The 19204-nt window shown below is 38.2% G+C and overlaps 1 protein-coding gene across 1 annotated transcript in view; it reads left to right on the forward strand.

The window, feature by feature from the left end:
* Gpa2 (Glycoprotein hormone alpha 2) overlaps positions 1 to 19204 on the forward strand; it is a 177623-nt gene that overhangs the window by 54899 nt on the left and 103520 nt on the right. The gene's annotated exons all lie outside the window — the stretch shown is intronic.

Genomic DNA, 19204 nt, shown 5'->3' on the forward strand with positions numbered 1-19204 from the left:
CACTTTCACCGCTCTCTCTCAAACCAATTGATTTTCTTGAGGCCTTGGTACGCAATCCTTTAAGTTTTAGCAATACCTTTAATTTGGTGTATTATTCATTACAATCGGACTATCACAGCAGATTTTAAATTTTGCGGCTATATATAGTAGTCGCCTTCGCAGACTCCCCTTGTGCGCTTCGTCACTACGGACTGCCGTCCATAGTGATACACGAAGAAATGAAAATCTGCTGTGAAACACCTATCGAAAGGTATCGCAAAAACTAACCCGATTGCATACCAATACTTTAAGAAAATCAATTGGCTTGGGAGAAAGAGCGGAGAAAGTAAAAAGTGAAAATTTTGGAGCTGTTGGGGCCGGTGGGGATAAATGCCCCACGCAATGTTTTAGTTGTTTTCCTCTTAAAATCTTAAAAATAAATGGGGAAATTTCTGAACGCCGTAACTTCTATACTACTACTAAAGATACAGACATTCACTATACCTCGTTTAAAAGATATTTTAAAATACTATAAACTGTAAATACTGAGCGTAATTTATCTAAATAAAATATTTGAAAAAGAAGAGAGAATGCTATAGTCGGGTTCGTGTCCTGACTATCCAATACCCGTCACTCGGATAAAGGGAGTGCGAGGGAGATGGGTATATAATATTTTTTTGATTGCGTATAACTTTTTAATGAATGGTCCGATTTGAAAAATTTCAATATTTTCGAATTTCGACATTTCGATAGGTATAAATATACACAACAAAATTGCATTTATACCTCTCGGAAATCTTTAAAGGTGTTGCCGCCAGACATATTTTAAATTCGTTAATGGGCGATTGTGGGCGTTAGAGGGGGCGTGGCGCTCGGCCGAAATAAACTTGTAGGAAGCCAAAGAATTTGCGTGGGAAATCTCAACCTTCTAGCTTTTGTAGTTTCCGAGATCTCAGCGTTCATACAGACGGACAGCCGGACATGGCTAGATCGACTCGGCTAGTGACCCTGATCAAGAATATATATACTTTACTAGCAGGGTCTGTAGCTTCCCCTGCGGAAATTAAAACTGACAAGAAAGGAAGCTACCTTCGTCCAGCTCAAGCTTATATACCCTTGCAGATAAAGTAATGCTGACTCGGTGCAGTTCCAGGGATTCCAGATTCATCGTTTCTATTTTAATTTTGTTTATACATAAGTAGTCAAGAATCAAAACGCCTACTTCCTACAAAGTTAAAATAAATTTTCTTATATTTGTTTGAATATTCCTATGGGAGCCTTAAGATATAGTGGTCCGATCCGGCTCGCTCCGACATATGTACTACCTGCAATAGAAAGTAGACTTTCGGGAAAGTTTCAACGCGATGGCTTTAAAACTGAGAGACTAGTTCGCATAGAAACGGACAGACGGACAGACGGACATGGCTAGATAGACTTGGCTATTGGTGCTGATCAAGAATATATATAGGGGAGTGTAGGGTAAGGTGACGAACGATTCGTTTTTTTGAATGTAACTTTTCTAAAAATCAATATTTTTCAAAAGTGTAAACGCAGAAAGTTGCTTACATCTACTGAGCATATCCCTGTAAAATTCGGATTAGAAATTCCAATGCAGCCAAATCCCACAGCGTTTGGCGTGAACCCTTCTTTTTTTGCACTTTCAAAAGTTGTAGGGTAATGTGATGAACGATTTGTTCTTAAATGTAACTTCTCCAAAAATCAATATTTTTTAAAAGTGTAAAAGCAGAAAGTTACTTCCATTTACTGAGCATATTTCTGAAAAAATTGTATTCGAAATTTCAACGTAGCCAAATCCCACAGCGTTTGGTGTAAATCATCCTTTTCACAAACAAAAAAATGCATTTTTTTATGTATAATTTACGGAAAAGTTATTTTCGATACGGAAAAGAAAGAAGTAATAAGATAATAGCGAAACTTACAAAAAAAAATGGTCAAAGTGCAATTTTTAAATTTTAAAATAATTTTTTTTTTTTATTAAATTAAACTGTCGTCACTATTAAAAAAAACAATAAAGCTGCAGCAGAAAGTGTTATCTGGTATTATTATATTTTTTTTACAAATATTCAACGATAACAATTACAATTCTTGAATAAAAAAAGTTCGTCACAATACCCTACAAAAAGTTCGTCACGATACCCTACAAGGTAGACTTGGAGCAAAAACGGTGTCACTCTCAAACGGCGCAAAAGAAAAAAATTCGAGGTACCAAAAACTGTTGATAAAGATCTCATGTATACGTGCATATATTTGCCTGATTTTATTTTCTACTCATCTTTGCTCTGGCACTGCTGAAACACAAGTAAATTGAATGGGTTTGCTAGTTTGCGCACCACATTTTTAGCGAAAATTACCTCACGAACAAATTACGGGACTTCTTATTAATATTACTGTAAATACATTGTCGACACGATAAGGGGAGACGACTACATTTATTTGGAATTTTTGTCGTGACGTCATATATGAGATTCGACGAGTTCGTCACATTACCCTACTCGTCAAATTACCCTACACTCCCCTACTTTATGTGGTCGGAAACGTCTCCTTCACTGCGTTGCAAACATCTGACTGAAATTATAATACCCTCTACAAGGGTATACAAATTATGCATTCCTTTATATTTGCTACTTATTTTAAATTTAAAAGTTCCTTATTTTTAGCCTATAGCCGAGAAAAGATTTTATCATAATTTTTTTCTCAAGCAGGCCATCCACAGTCGAATTTGTTTGGCGAACATGTTCGTGTGTTCATCGTTGTTGGTCGCGTTTAGATTTCATATAAATTTGTTCGACGTTTTGTTCGACAAAGATAGAAACGATTCTATCTTCCCTGTGTTCGCGAAAATGTTTGTCAAGCAAATTCGACTGTGGATGGCCTGCTTTATTTTCCGCAAAAACAACAGTATATTGTCCTATGCAAGCTACTTAAAATATATAAAAAAAAATTGCGAAAAAATTTCTAAAATTCTTATTGCTTGCGTAAGCTATCAGCTGCACAGAACAGAAACAAATTAATTTTTCGACACAAATCCGTACACTAATTTTCTTCACAACATTAGTACTTTGTCCAAAACATATTGTTTAAATATAGAATGTCATACTGGATTGAGCATGTAATTAAATTTCAAATCGATTAGCGTGTAAATCTTGAAAATAAGCTTGTTTTCTTAAAAAAAAATACACCAAAACATTGCTTAAACATACCTCTTTCTCTTTTGTTTAGGTAACGAAAAAGTAAATAAAAACCAAATACTCTTTGCGATTTAGCTAATATGGGGTTTTCTAGAAGGTATCCACTGTAGACAACTCTTATAAGGGAAACCAATATTTATGCGAAGCAATGTTTTGCTTTATATATTCGACTAATTTAAGAAAAGACATCAAGAAAGGCAATTCCATATTACTGCATTTTACCATTGATATTTAGTTTCAGTATTTTTGTTTTCACATTAATTTTTTACCTTGATTAGAATTATATTATTAATAAGGAAGGCAGGTGGGCGGGGAAGCGGTGAATCAAATTGCTTAAACATACAACGTACACACGCATATATGTATCTAATGGCTGTGTGTGTAAAATACGCATTTTTGGATATATTTATTTTGTGCGTGTGTGTGTACATATCAGAGCAAATCATTGTTTGTTTTTGTTTTTTACAAATCCAAAGTTAGTCGATAACTCAACATTTGAAAACTAATAAATAGTTTGCTGATCGCGCTTTTGCATTTTAAAAAACAAAAGCAATTTTAAGGAAAATTAATGGGATTTCTGTAAGGTCTACCGATATTTTAAAATTTAACGTTTACTTAAGAAAAAGGCACAAAAGAAAAGATTTGCGATATACGATTTTTTAACCGCGCATTTTAAACCTATTATGAGTGTGGTAGTTTCGTTTTAAATATGTTGGCTGTGGTATTTTCATTTTCCCCGTGCGCGTTCACACTTAAAGTGCGACAGCAGGACATACATACATGCGCCAGCAGAACATACATACAAACATATGGGGAGGCCGTGACGTCACATCAGGTTAGCAAATTTGAAAATATTGGGGACTTGATTAAGGATTCTGAATCTCCAAAAAATTTAAATGCAGATATTTGCGGGTATGCCATAAGATTATGAACATCACTTTTTTAAACCATTTTAACAACATTTATAACAGAGAAATGGCAAAAGAAAAAATTTAAAAAAAAAACAAGAAAGGAAGCTACCTTCGGCCAGCCGAAGCTTATATACCAGGGAACGAAAATAACTGTTATTGTAAATTTTTCATACAAAAAAATCACGCACTTAGAAGGGTCCTAAAAATTTTTTAAATACACCACAATTTTTATTAGCCATTGTAGTTTACAAATCCGTAATGATTTTTATTTTTTGATTTTTATAATAAAACTCAAAAACTAACTGTTACTTTTTGATTTTTATGAATAACAGTTATTCCCTTGACATTTTTGAAACTTACTAAAAATTTGTTAAAAAAGGCAACCGCGCATATTTTATACCTATATTTTTTTAAAATTTTGTTTACCCACAAAATCGCCATAAATCAAGTTTGAGTTTTATTTTTGATCACGACGAATAACTGTTATTTGTCAACTTTTATTATAAAACTCAAAAAATAACAGTTATTCTTTGAGTTTTACTTTACAAATCAGAAAATAACTGTTAAAGTGTGATTTTTAAAATAAAACTTATAACAGTTACGTTCCCTGTTATATACCCTTGCAGATAAAAGAATGCTCACTCGGTGCAGTTCCAGGGATAACAGACTCAGCGTTTCTATCTATTTAAATTTTGTTTTTAAGTAGTCAAGTATCAAAACGCCTACTTCCTTCAAAGTTACAATGAATCTTTTGATATTTGTTTGAATATTCTTATGGGAGCCTTTAGATATAGTGGTCCGATCCGGCTCGCTCCGACATATGTACTACCTGCAATAGAAAGAAGACTTTCGGGAAAGTTTCATCGCGATAGCTTTAAAACTGAAAGACTAGTTCGCATAGAAACGGACAGACGGACAGACGGACATGGCTAGATAGACTCGGCTATTGGTGCTGATCAAGAATATATATACTTTATGTGGTCGGAAACGTCTCCTTCACTGCGTAATAATAATAATACCCTCTTCAAGGGTATAACAAATCGATTTTTGGGGCACTTTGGGGTCGTTTTTTGTTTTAATCTCTACGTCACACTCTGGGCTTAATTATTTCCGAATTAATTTGATTTTTCTAGATTTTTAGGTCAATCCGTTCTGGGTGGAATTTGCTACTGACCACATTTTATCCCTTTAATTCTATTGGATTAGAGATAAGGAAGGCAGGTGGGCGGGAAAGCCGTTAATCAAATTGTTTAAACATACAACGTACACACGCATGAGTAAAATACGCATTTTTGGATATATTTATTTTGTGCGTGTAAGTCAGAGCAAATCATTGTTTGTTTTTGTTTTTTACAAATCCAAAGTTTGTCGATAACTCAACATTTGAAAACTAATAAATAGTTTGCTGATCGGGCTTTTGAATTTTAAAAAACAAAAGCAATTTTAAGGAAAATTACGACTGTAAAACTCAGCCTAATGGGATTTCTGTAAGGTCTAACGATATTTTAAAATTTACTTAAGAAAATGGCGCAAAAGAAAAGATTTGCGATATAATCGATTTTTTAACCGCGCATTTTAAACGTGTTATGAGTGTTGTAGTTTCGTTTTTTAGTTTAGTTTTAGTTTTAGTTTTTTAGTTTTATCCCTTTAAAAGCCGGTTTCTCGAGTCCCTGTCAAAGTCCCTGATAGCTATCTGTCCGAAAAACTTAAAGACCAGATAAACTGTTCGTAAAAGCATATCGGCTTTCTCGACTGCTTAAATTTATCTGAACGAGAAACAATTACAGAGTGCTGTTAACGCACAGAATTGTGCTGTGAAGCGCAAAAAATGGCGTGCTTCGATTATTTCATCAGCTGTTTGGGTATATTTCAAGGGAAAAGTCAGCTGTGATTTCGGTCCTTATTCTTAGTTGGCTTTGGGAAATCAGCTGTCATTGTATCGAGCCGAAAACGCTTAACAGGGACTCCGAGTCCCTGTCAAAGTTAGCTCTCACATTTATGCTCGAGAAAGCCAAAATGCCTTAGCAGGGACTTTATCTGTTCGAGAAATGTTAGCCGGCACTCGAGAAACCGGCCCTAATTCTATTAGATTAGAGATGGGGTCGGAAACGGCTCGGATTCCTAGAAGGAATCTAGCTGTTGCATACTTTTGCACGAATACAATATAACGCCTTTTTAACTTAATTTGTTAAAATACAATGGTTTACAAATTATTATTGATCAATTTAAACTTAAATGAATATATTAGCTCCTATAAGCGCAAATGTAAACAAACAAAAACTTCTGAAATCAAATTAAAAACTCTCTTAATGAGGTAAAAAACAAGAGAGAACGCTATAGTCGGGTGCCCCGACTATCAGATACCCGTTACTCAGCTAAAGGGAGTGCGAAGGAGATGGAGAAAAACTTTGATCCGCCGTAACTTTTTACCGAATGGTCCGATTTAAAAAATTTCTTCTACATTTCGATAGGTATTGATAAACACAATAAAACTGCATTTTTACTTTTCCAAAATATTGAAATTTTTAAAATCGTATATAAGCGATTGTGGGTTAGCGTTAGAGGGGGCGTGGCACCCTTTTGAAATAAATTTGCGCTGCGTAGGAACTCCTAGAATCTGCATGCAAAATGTCAATCTTCTAGCTTTTATAGTTTCCGAGATCTCAGCGTTCATACAGACAGACAGACGGACAGACAGACGGACAGACAGACGGACAGACAGACAGACGGATATGGCTAGATCGACTCGGCTAGTGATCCCGATCAAGAATATAAATAGTTTATAGGGTCGGAAACGCTTCCTTCTACCTGTTACATACTTTTGCACGAATCTAATATACCCTTTTACTCTACGAGTAACGGGTATAACTAGTGACGATTGCACCTTCAACATACAAAAGTTCTGATATCAACATTTGTGACGAAAAATTATGTTGTATATGCACCACTGTATATCTTCTTCCTTTTCGAGATATAGACCTGTTTTATTGCTTGCCGTTTTTTGTGTGGTTTGACCAGTGGTAATGTTGAAAATTTTTGCACATACACCATTGTATATCTTATTCCTTTTTGAGTTGTTGACTAATGTAACGAGTAACGAATCCTTTTTCTTCTTAACGTTCTGGTTCTGTCTGCGGGAAGTATTTTTTTTAGTCTCTAATAAATCGTCAAACCGAATAGATTATGGGCCCAGGCCAGCAAGAAAACTACTGCGTAATAGTCGAAAAGATTATAAAATAATTAGAATTGGTGTTTTAAAAAGCTGAACAAGGTGAGTTCGCAGTACTGAATAGAAAAACTTGATAGTGACAATTATAGTTCGTGGGCAGTGCAGATGAAAAGTCTGCTGGTACATTCAGAACTTTGGTCGATTGTGCGTGGTTGTGAAATTAAAAACGAAAGTGGAATGGTTGCGGAGCAGGCAAACTTTGATAACAAGGACAAGAAAAAGGCCTCGCGACTATTTTGTTGTGTATAAAGCCGTCCCAGATTAATTATGTTAAACACTGCAAGTGTAGCGCTGGTAGTAAAGTGGGAACGGATCGGAGCTGGCGTCATATGTGGGGTGCTTGCCGAACTAGGGTTAGGGGTAAGAGAAAGCGTGATAGGTCAACAGGGCGAAATGTCAGTTGGATTCTGCTGAGAGCGGTTCCCATTTCGGATTTTAAGGGGCTTGCCGCCATTGGCAAGCGGCACCAGCGTTCTTTTCCATTTGAACTGTCCACCAATCAAGACGTGGAAAAATTAAGCCATCGAAAGATTAACAATAGTCGTGGGCCTGGCAGGCATATAAGCCTTTGCCAAGTGGAAAAGTATACTTATTTGTTTCCAAACGAATCCATTCACTTTGGCCGAGTCCTGAGAGCGGGGTGAGTTTAAAGAAAATAATGGAAAGATAAAAAGGTTCGATCAGCGGAACTTTGTGAAATTCATAGGGGCTCGGCAATCAAAAATCACATCTACGATATTCAGCACCGAGAACACTCTGGACTGCAGCCAGCTGAGCGCACGGAAAAGAACTCTCATTGGAGTGTAATTTTGGAGAGACCGGCAGTGTCAACGTGGCTTACAATCGGCGAGGAGTGTCGAGGCGGCGCGGCAAAGAATTTGGTTTAAAGCAGGCGTAAATCGCCAAAAAAACAGTTTTTTTTATACCTGTCCCCGACTTTGTTTGACCCCAAGATCCCAGTTTTTGTGGCAGTGGAATAAAAAGGGAAATCCTAAGCTTGAAAAAAAAAAGCCAGCGGAAAATCCGTAACCTTACAAACGGCGAAAGGAGGGGCAAAAAGCAAGGGAAGAAATACCCAAAATGGCTGATAAACCGGCCTAAGTTTTATAAGTTTTTTTATACCCTTGCAGAGGGTATTATGATTTCAGTCAGAAGTTTGCAACGCAGTGAAGGAGACATTTCCGACCCCATAAAGTATATATATTCTTGATCAGCATCACAAGACGAGTCGATCTAGCCATGTCCGTCTGTCCGTCCGTCTGTCCGTCTGTCCGTCCGTTTCTACGCAAACTAGTCTCTCAGTTTTAAAGCTATCGGGATGAAACTTTCGTAAAAGTCGTATTTCTATTGCAGGTAGTATATATGTCGGAACCAACCGGATCGGACAACTATATCTTATAGCTCCCATAGGAGGGATCAAAAAAAAAAACGTAAAAAAATTCTAGCTCCGGTGTTTTTTGAAATTTTACCTTCTACTCTTGGGAATATTTTTATACCCGTTACTCGTAGAGTAAAAGGGTATACTAGATTCGTGCAAAAGTATGTAACAGCTAGAAGGAAGCGTTTCCGACCCCATAAAGTATATATATTCTTGATCAGGGTCACTAGCCGAGTCGATCTAGCCATGTCCGTCTGTCCGTCTGTCCGTCTGTCCGTCTGTCCGTCTGTATGAACGCTGAGATCTCAGAAACTACAAAAGCTAGAAGGTTGAGATTTCCCACACATATTCTTTGGCTTCCTACGCAGCGCAAGTTTATTTTAGTCGAGCGCCACGCCCCCTCTAACGCCCACAATCGCCCACTAACGATTTTAAAATGGGTCCTGCGCCCACATTTTTAAAGATTTCCGAGAAGTATAAATGCAATTTTGTTGTGTATAGTTATACCTATCGAAATGTAGAAGACATTTTTCAAATCGGACCATTCATTAAAAAGTTATACGATTTATAAATTGTCAACATATATCTATCTCCCTCGCACTCCCTTTAGCTGAGTTACGATTATTAGTCGGGACACCAACCCGACACAGCGTTCGCACTCCCTTTAGCTGAGTGACGGGTATTAGATAGTCGGGACAACAACCCGACTATAGCGTTCTCTCTTGTTTTTTATATATTTCTGAATTTCGGTTTTTTTGTTTTTTAAATCGGATCACTATATCATATAGCTGCCATAGGAACGGTCGAAAAATTAAATGAATATTTATGGGAAAAAAATTATATCTTTGTTGGTTTTTATTACATTCCCTTCTACTCTGGGATATGACTATTTTGAAATATTTCCAAATTTCGATTTTAATTTTTAAAAGATCGAACTACTATATCATATAGCTGTGATAGAAACGATCGAAAAATTAATGTGAAATAATAAGAAATTTAACATTTTTGCGATTTGTAAATTAATAGAATGATCTGCAAGGGTATATAAGCTTCGGTTTGCCGAAGCTAGCTTCCTTTCTTGTTTTTAGTTATGTTTAAGTGATTTTTTTTTACGTTGTTGTAAAGTGTATTGTGTGGTTGGCCAATAGTGTTTGAGGTGAAAAGCTGCCAAAATTCCAGTATGGTTTCCCAGTAGCCTCAGAAAGAGAAAACAAATTTAACCTGTTAGGCCTGGCTACTTAACCCATTTCAAGAAATTTAAAATAATATGAAAAGTGTCCCTGTGTCCCCAAATGTTTAATTCTATTCACAGCATTTTCAGCAACTTCGAATAAAGCGCTTTCTTCGAGGATTCTGGCGAAAATTGGTGAGCGATTTTTGTTATCCATATATCATGTATATTTTTTGGGTAGGATGCAATTTCCATTTTATTTAAATTTTTATTATTTGGTGTGAGTGAGCTAGTAAAAAAAAAGAAAAAAAAATAAATAATATTTGCCAAGTTTATTTTCTCTTAATACTTGTAACTGGCATTTTGTAATTGCGAATTGCGAATATAAAAGTGAAGACAATTGAGAAATTGAGTGAAACCCAATACCGTAAATTTGCACAGCCGAAACCCACTCAACGCGCCAATATCGTAAATCGCCTTCGCGTTTGCGCTTACGATGTTTTCTTTTAATATGCAAATGAGAACGCTTATATTGCGACGTAACGTAAAGTAAATACGGAGTTAAAAGACCACATCGTCAAAAGAAGTTTATATATATTTTTTTGGAATTCGAAGTTAAAGTAAATTAAATTAGCATGCCGATATTAAACCATACATTTTTAAAATACTTTTATTGCATCTATCCCTATTTATAAGAAATTATTTATGCTGTTTACTATATTTATGCCACTTATTATACATTATTGCTACTTATTTTATTTGATATTTTTACCTATTTATATTTTTATTTTGTCGAATTATTGTACTTGATGTTAGTCTCAGTTAGAGTTTTCGGCGATATTTATTTGTCTAGGCTTTTAATTTGTTAGTTAATAAAAATATGTTTATAATGTGGTAATCTGAGTGTTTGTCCTCGGCGAACATGAGACCCCCGTGAAGCTTTAACCGCGAGAGGGGCCGTTCTGGATGAAAAGAAAATGGTTAAGGAACGGCCAATGGAAGGGTGGGCTGAATGCCGCCTCCTTAACAGCTAGGGTGGTAAAGCGGTAGATCCGATCGCAGGTGTGGGGGGCCTTACGCCCGACAATATCCCAAGTGTAGAAGTGTTTTCACTCCCCGGCCTTAGTTTTGGTTTGTCATTGCACGCAATCTGAGTTTGCATAGTAATCGAGAAGGCAATGACGGGTTAAAGTAAGGATCCACCCCAAAAGCCGACGAGCCAAAGCCGAATGATATTTTTACGTGCGCTCTAACCCGTCCCTAACACCCAGCCTTGGCTCTTTATTTATATGATGTCCGTTACATTTATAAATAATTAGTTGTTTGTATGATTATTATAATTATTCTGGCGCCCAAACGTGTGGTTAAATTTTTTTCAGTTTACAACCCACACACTACTACACCCATCAACATTCTTAAAAATGCAAATTCTCTTTAAAGTTATAGAAATATTGTTCCGACGCATTTTTTATACTTGTCCGCATTCATTTTTGTTTTTGCAAAAGCACAATCAGGCGCTTGGAAAACGATTGCCAGAATTACTCGTAATTAGGAATCGGCCACGACTGACGATATGTAAAAACATTTTTTTTTCACTTTTCATTCAGTTCTTTTATTTGAGTACCTTAACTTTAACATTCAGCCGCATAGGATTTATAGGCTTGCAGTTATTATTAACAGTTCGCCTAGCCACGTCTGATGTCAAATACAGGGTATTCATTCCGTCTTAAAAAAAAACAAGAGAGAACGCTATAGTCGGGTTGGAGTCCCGACTATCTAATACCCGTCACTCAGCTAAAGGGAGTGCGAACGTTGTACTCGGGTTGGTGTCCCGACTAATAATCGTAACTCAGCTAAAGGGAGTGCGAGGGAGATAGATATATATTGACAATTTTGAATGCGTATAATTTTTTAATGAATGGTCCGATTTGAAAAATGTCTTCTACACAGAGAAAAAAAACCAAGAACATTGCACTCAAATCAAGAACACTCGTTCTTAAAAACCGGGTAAGCACAAATGTTCTCATTTCGAGTTGAATTTTCTCAATATCAGAACGAAATGGTGTTAGCTAAAAATCCGACATTAAGTTCACTTCGTTCTATTTTCAAGTTGATTTTGTTCTTAATTCAAGAACATTTTTAAGTCAAATGGATACAAATATAAGTTCATTTGTTCTATTTTCAGCACTTTTTTCTTTCAATTCTGTAGCATTTTGAGTTTGATTTTAGCTAAGGATAAGAGTAAATTGTAAGTAATATTAAAAAGGTAGTTGTCCAATTACACCTTATAAAGGTGCGGGTTGCACTTGACTTCCAGCTAGTGTGAAAGTTTATTATAGACTTAAGCCAGAAAAAAGTCTTAAAGTCTCAGAATCTGAATTGGGCTTGGTTCATGAAGGGCTAGAACCAGTTGGGAATTATATATAAGACGAAAAGGGCAGATCTAATGGTAAAGTCGTATTGGAGCAAAGTAAAATGGTCTAGTGCCTTCTAGGCGTCAAACGAAAACATCCTAACGCGTTCTAGGAAATCCAAAAAAATTAGAGAATAGAGTTTTGACTCATTTTAAGTTGAAATGCAACTTAATTTTTGTTCTTTCTTTAGTCTTTTTCGTTCTCAAACTAAGAACATTTTCAGATATTGTGGTTTTTGAGAACCAAATCGATTTGATTTAAGAACCATGTGCTAAAATAATAACGATTCGTTCTTATTTCAAGAACATTTTAAGCTCAACTAGATTTTAAGAACCAATTCAACTTAATTCAAGCACATTTAGAACATTTTAAACTTGAAAAAGGCCTTTCTATTTTTAAGAACATTTTCAACTCAGATGAGAACGTCAGAATTTTCTCTGTGTACATTTCGATAGGTATAAATATACACAACAAAATTGCATTTATACTTCTCGGAAATCTTTAAAGATGTGGGCGCAGGACCCATTTTAAAATCGTTAGTGGGCGATTGTGGGCGTTAGAGGGGGCGTGGCGCTCGGCTAAAATAAACTTGCGCTGCGTAGGAAGCCAAAGAATATGTGTGGGAAATCTCAACTTTCTAGCTTTTGTAGTTTCCGAGATCTCAGCGTTCATACAGACGGACAGACGGACAGACAGACGGACAGACAGACGGACAGACAGACGGACAGACGGACATGGCTAGATCGACTCGGCTAGTGCCCCTGATCAAGAATATATATACTTTATGGGGTCGGAAACGCTTCCTTCTAGCTGTTACATACTTTTGCACGAATCTAATATACCCTTTTACTCTACGAGTAACGGGTATAAAAAGCAGTACACAGTCATACGCTTTGGATGCACTTAGAAAATTCTTTAAAAAGAAATTAAGTGCCCACGTTCTAAGACTAGCTGATAAGATCAGTTCATAAGGGCATATGGGCGAAATCGCTTGGAACGCAGTCTGAGCGGACCGCTCGCTGACCACGATTTTCATTTAGCTTTGTGTTGTTGTTGTTGCTTGTTTAGAGATAAGCGCAGCCCATGCGCATGTTTTTGTTTTTTCAATTCCTTTTACACTTGTTTGATCGACGTCTGAAATTTGGTTTTCGCAGGGGAATTAGTCACGCTAGAGGCAAACGATTTTGTTGGAAAAATTTTATTTTCGATTTTTGTTGAGCACTATTTTTGATCTCAGTGTTTTTGTTCGGTTCTTATACATACATTCGCTTACATGCAATTATATTAAAGCTGAGCGAAAAGCAGGAACAGCTGATTTCTGCTTTGGAGGGCATTGAACTCTTGAGATAAGAATCCGAGTCAAAGGAGAATAAGAAATCAGGTGTTTGGTTTGATATTTGATTTGCATAGGATAAATTCTAGTTTTTAACTTATTTATTTAGTAATTTTATTCTCTTATTATTATCTTTTTCTGTAGAGCTTAATTTTGTTTGTTTTTGTAACTATTTATTGCGTTTATATTGAAGTTAGAAGATGGCTGATGAGGAAAACGATAGTGTTCCGCCAGCACCAGAATGCGTGCTGTGTGGAAAAGGGGTAACAGCTGCGACAGTTTTTAAAACCAAATGTGGACACGAATTTCACAAATCGTGTATTGCAATTTATGCCAAAAAGAAACCAACTTGTCCAACCTGTAGCACAGTCTGCTTTGAGAAACCAGGTACGCCCAATACCAGGTCGCAGGGCAAAATAAATCTGGATAGTCCAGGAACTTCAGCTGGCTTGAATCAGTCGAATCCCCAGCCGTCGGATTCAAATGCAGGACAAACCGAATCTATAACAACTGCCATATCAGAGGCCGTCTGAGGAATGCAAAGCAAATTAATGGCCCAACTATCAAGGGAGATGGGACAGCTAATTCAATCAACTATAGCAGCTCAGTTACAACCAATTAGTGAACAGCTATCTCAGCGCGGTAGTCTTCTTGCCAGTGGCCAACCATCGCCCAGTAGACTTCCCGAGATAAACTTAGATACTGCTCTAGGTTTTGTTGGCAGCCACGGTCCTGGACCAGGGTCACAGCGGAGTTTTGTCTCTGATTTAGCATAAAGGCCTGATAAGGTTGCGCATATCATGAATGGTTGGAAGATTCGTTTTAGCGGAAATCAAGATGGTCTTAGTGTCGACAATTTTATATACAGGGTAGAAGCTCTTACTCGTCAGACACTTGAAGGGAATTTTACTATTTTGTGCAGTAATGCTAGCATGCTTTTTGAAGGCAAAGCCAGAGATTTTTATTGGCGGTTCCATAAAACATCTCCAATATTGAAATGGGATCTGCTTTGTCAAGCTTTTAGAACTCAATTTAGAGACACCCGTACTGATGTTGACATTAGGGAAGCTATTCGTGATCGCAAGCAAAAAGAATTATATGATGGACGTTGATGCACTACGAGCAGTACAAACAAGTGGCCCAACGACACCAAGCACGTGCTTGTTACGCGCGGGACCCTTTTATTAATTTGGGCAAGAATGCGAGTTCGCGAGACGGGACACATAATAAGCGTAACGAAGCAATTAGGAGTGAAGCAGATGAGCTAAAATATTAGTTTTTAATGCCGGGATAGAAGTTGAGATGCAAATTAAATGATAAAGAACGATATAGTTATTACATAGAACGCGAAAGGGCTCGTGCAGACCAAAATTTGATGTACATCGAGGTAAATTAAGAGGATGATAATTACGTGTTAGTCTAACGGGAAATGCACATTATAGCACTGTGTATTATATAAAAAATCGTGTATCTTATTCCTTTAAAATTGTGGCATACAGAAAAAATTTCGTCGAAAACTAAATGTAGCTTTTGACCTGTTAAACACATTTAATATTATAGCTTAATTATCTTGGCCTTCTGTGCAAAAAAAATGCGTTGGTTGTGTCATGCCGTCTTGAGGGACTAAAACAAAAAAAATTATATATTTTTAAGACTTATGGATTCCGAGATATTGCAGGTGACGAATTGCCCCTGTGACGAAATTACCCCACTCTCCCCGCCTCCTTAACAGCTGGGGTGGTAAAGCGGTAGATCCGATCGCAGGTGTGGGGGGCCTTATGCCCGACAATATCCCAAGTGTAGAAGTGTTTTCTCTCCCCGGCCTTAGTTTTGGTTTGTCATTGCACGCAATCTGAGTTTGCATAGTAATCGAGAAGGCAATGACGGGTTAAAGTAAGGATCCACCCCACTAGCCGACGAGCCAAAGCCGAATGATATTTTTGCGTACGCTCTAACCCGTTCCTAGCACCCCGCCTTGGCTCTTTATTTATATGATATCCGTTACACAAGTCATGAATGGAAGCTTGGAAAAACTGGCTAGTGTTCACATGCCTAGTGGACCAGCGCACTATGGGGCATTCGACCTGTTTTTTTGGCATAAATGTGTGTTACAAGTATTCATTTTGAAACATTATTGGAAACGTATAAAGAATAGATCAAAATTAAATGTTACATACCGCAAATGTTAAGTTAACAGTCCAACGTTAAAATAACAGCTGTTAAAGTCAGCCGCAGCAAGCGAACGCAAAGTGTTCATACTTTGCTTGATTTTGCAGTGCATATATAAATTAATATCAAATTGAATTAATCAACGACAAGACGTGGAACCATAAAACTTGAAATGGATATTCATTAAAACTGTCCTTACTTTGTGTTAATACTACTGTGATGCTTATTTTGTGAGTGTATTTGTAGCAATGGCTTCATATACCAAGTAGTCTCTCTTAATAGGTTTGGAAAAAGAAAGTTCAACTTTGAATAGAGATTAGAAAAAATGTTGAAATTTGTTGAGCCTGTGGGTTGAATCATTTTAAAGGGGGGTCAATTCTCGATTTGGGACATCCAGTCTTAATGTGCAAAAACCAAACTCAAAAAAGTTGCTTTGTTTTGGAATTATTAATTAATGCCAAAAAAAAACGGTCAAATGCCCCATAGTGCAGCGCGTAAAATACAGTTGTTTAAACAGTTGCTGTATATGAAGATGTCAGAGTCAGACAGTATCGAAGTGCATTTGGGTAATTTCAGTGTCGTCATCGGGAAATTACAAGAGATCGATCAACCAGTCTCAGATGAAATGACCGTATTAATTTTGTTGTCCAGTCTATGTGATTTGTACGAAAATTTCGTAATCGCTATGGAGACGCGTGATTCCTTGCCTTCCTTGAGTTTTCTGAAAATTAAGTTGATGGAAGAGGGAGAACGACGAAAAGTGGGAGACAATAATAGAGCGGAACAGAAAATGTACTCGTCGCGTGCCGAAAAAAAAGCCCAAGCATAAGAAAGACATGGAAAATGTGGAATGTTGGAACTGGGGTCGTTACGGACACGTTTCGGCAATGTGCTACTCAAAGAAAAATGCAAGGCCAGAAAAGGATACCAATAGTGAGAGAAAATGCAGAGAGAACAAACAGTCGTTTTCGGTGCAGCAGCGAGTCAAAGTGGACTAACGAAAAATATTTGGTGCGTTGACAGTGGGGCAACAGCCCATTTATGTGCAAAGAAATCGTTATTTGTTTTAATTCGTGAGCATAAGGAAAAAATAATGCTGGTTGGAGAAAATTACATTGAGGCTGAAGGCATTGGAACAGTAAAACTGTTTTGGTAAAAAAACATCATTGAATTGGTTGATGTGTTGTTCGTACAAAACCTTCAGTGTAATTTTGTTTCGGTGTCGAGAGCAACTTATAGCGGGTGCGAAATAAATTTTTCGAAAAGTAGTGCGAGCGTCAAGAATAAGAACGGCGAAACGGTTTTAAAAGCCAACAAACAGAATGACTTGTTTCTTTTCAAAAATAAGAACAAAAAAAAGAATTTGCTGCAATACGGAAAACAAATCAAGTGATAACATGGCACAATAGATTCGGTCATTTGAATTTCGAAAGTTCAAAATCCATCATTCGAAAAGAATTGGTGTATGGTCTACGCGGAGTAACCGGTAGCACGAATGACTTTGTTTGCGAGACGTGTGCGAAAAGCAAACAATTCCCAAAAGTGGCGGAAAATCGTTCGAGCCAAGTGTTGGGACTGATCCATACGGACGTGTGAGGTCCTATGAGTGCAGTTTCCAAAGGTGGAGTGCGCTATTTTCCTACATTCATAGACGACAAGACGCGTTATGTATCGGTCTATATAAACAAAGGACCAAGTTTTTGAGAAATTCAATGAATTTATGTTGTTGGCTGAGAAGCAAACTGGGCAGCAGATTAAAACTATACGGAGCGATAATGGTAGAGAGTACATTAATGGCGCATTCGAAAACATCCTGGTGAGCAATGGGATTAAGAGGCAGCTAACCTTTCCCCACACTCCACAGCAAAATGGCGTTGCTGAGCGTGCTAGTGGAAATGGCAAGGAGCATGATAGTTCACGCTAATGCGAACGAGTACCTGTGGGGGGAAGCGATAATGACTGCGATGTATTTGAGGAACCGATCAGAAACGTTTACATTGCCAGACATGACTCCATACGAAGCATGGTTTGGGAAAAAGCCCAGCGTATCCCATCTTAAGGTGTTTGGTACAAAGGCAATTGTGGTTGACAAGACAGGGAAAACAAACTTTTCTCAGAAAGGAATAGAGCATATCCTGGTTGGGTATTCAGAAACTGCCAAAGCGTATAGACTCTTCAATCCTGATAAGCAAACTATTAAGGAAGCCAGAGATGTGGTGTTCCTTGAGCACGATAAAACAAAAAGCGAGGATATATCGACCGTAGAATTGGCAGAAAACTGAAGCGTTTTTGGTAAGGAGATAAATGGCGGTCATGATGGAAATGATGGAGATCTTGCGAGGGACGAACAGTCGGGAGCCGAAGATGGTGAAGACGAGTTGGTTAATAGCGTCGACAGAGTTCAGTGAGGCCCAGGTAGGCCTAAGATGATTCGTACTGGAAGGCCAGGACGACCACGTAAGGAGTACAATATGCTTAACGCTTGTAACGAACTGATTTTTGTAGGTCTGCTCTCTACGAGATTCGTGCGGCTAGCTCAGAGAAGTTGTGTGTTCGTCCCACCAAATTTATATAAACGTGACCGCCCAGTAGATCAGTGAGAAAGCACAGAATTCACTGGTTTGAATTGGGTTTATTGCGGGTATGATTACAGCGGGCTTGATGGCTCGGTTGGCCTTGGTGTCGCCACTCGTGGTCCTCGGTGCCTCCTAGTGATGCTCGTCTCTCCACGACGGTGCGTCGCCTCGGTGATCGCCTTCCTCGTTGACTCCGTGCTCCGGTCTTGTAGCTCCCTGTAGCTTCCTGTGGACGCTCAGCGATGTTCTGCTCCGATGCGTTGACTCGCCGACCACACGTAGCGCCTCGGACTCGCAAGGAGATCAGCCGTGTGGGCTTAGGGAAGCGTCACCGTTCTCAGACTAGGGTTAACAAGAGCTGCGCTCTACAGGGCAACGCCTATAGACACACAACCGCCTGTCCCTGGCTCTGTCCCGGATTGTCCTACTAGGCTCTTGCTCGGATCGCGCTGACAGTCTAGGTGGACACCTGGAGGCTGCCTAGTGCTTCACCTTGCTTTACGCCTGGTGTAAACGAACGTTCCACCCTGGCCTCACCCGCTAGCTCGTTCGTGACGTTTCCGTGCAGCTTGATGTCCGATGCTCTGCTCCGGGATGCGCTGGTTGTGAGGTTGGACGTAGCGTGGCTTTTGGTACTTGGAGTTACGGACACGCCGGTCACGGCTCGTAAAACCGTGACTTTCTAGGCCAGCGCCTTGAACTGACAAACGGTCTGTTCTTTCTAGGACAGCGCCTTGAAATCACGACGGGCCTAGTCGCTCTAGGACAGCGCCTTGAAATGACCAACGGCCTGTTCTCTCTAGGACAGCGCCTTGAGATGACAATTGGCCTGTTC

Source organism: Drosophila takahashii, chromosome 2R, assembly GCF_030179915.1.
Source record: "Drosophila takahashii strain IR98-3 E-12201 chromosome 2R, DtakHiC1v2, whole genome shotgun sequence".
In the NCBI taxonomy this organism is placed as follows: Eukaryota; Metazoa; Arthropoda; class Insecta; order Diptera; family Drosophilidae; genus Drosophila; species Drosophila takahashii.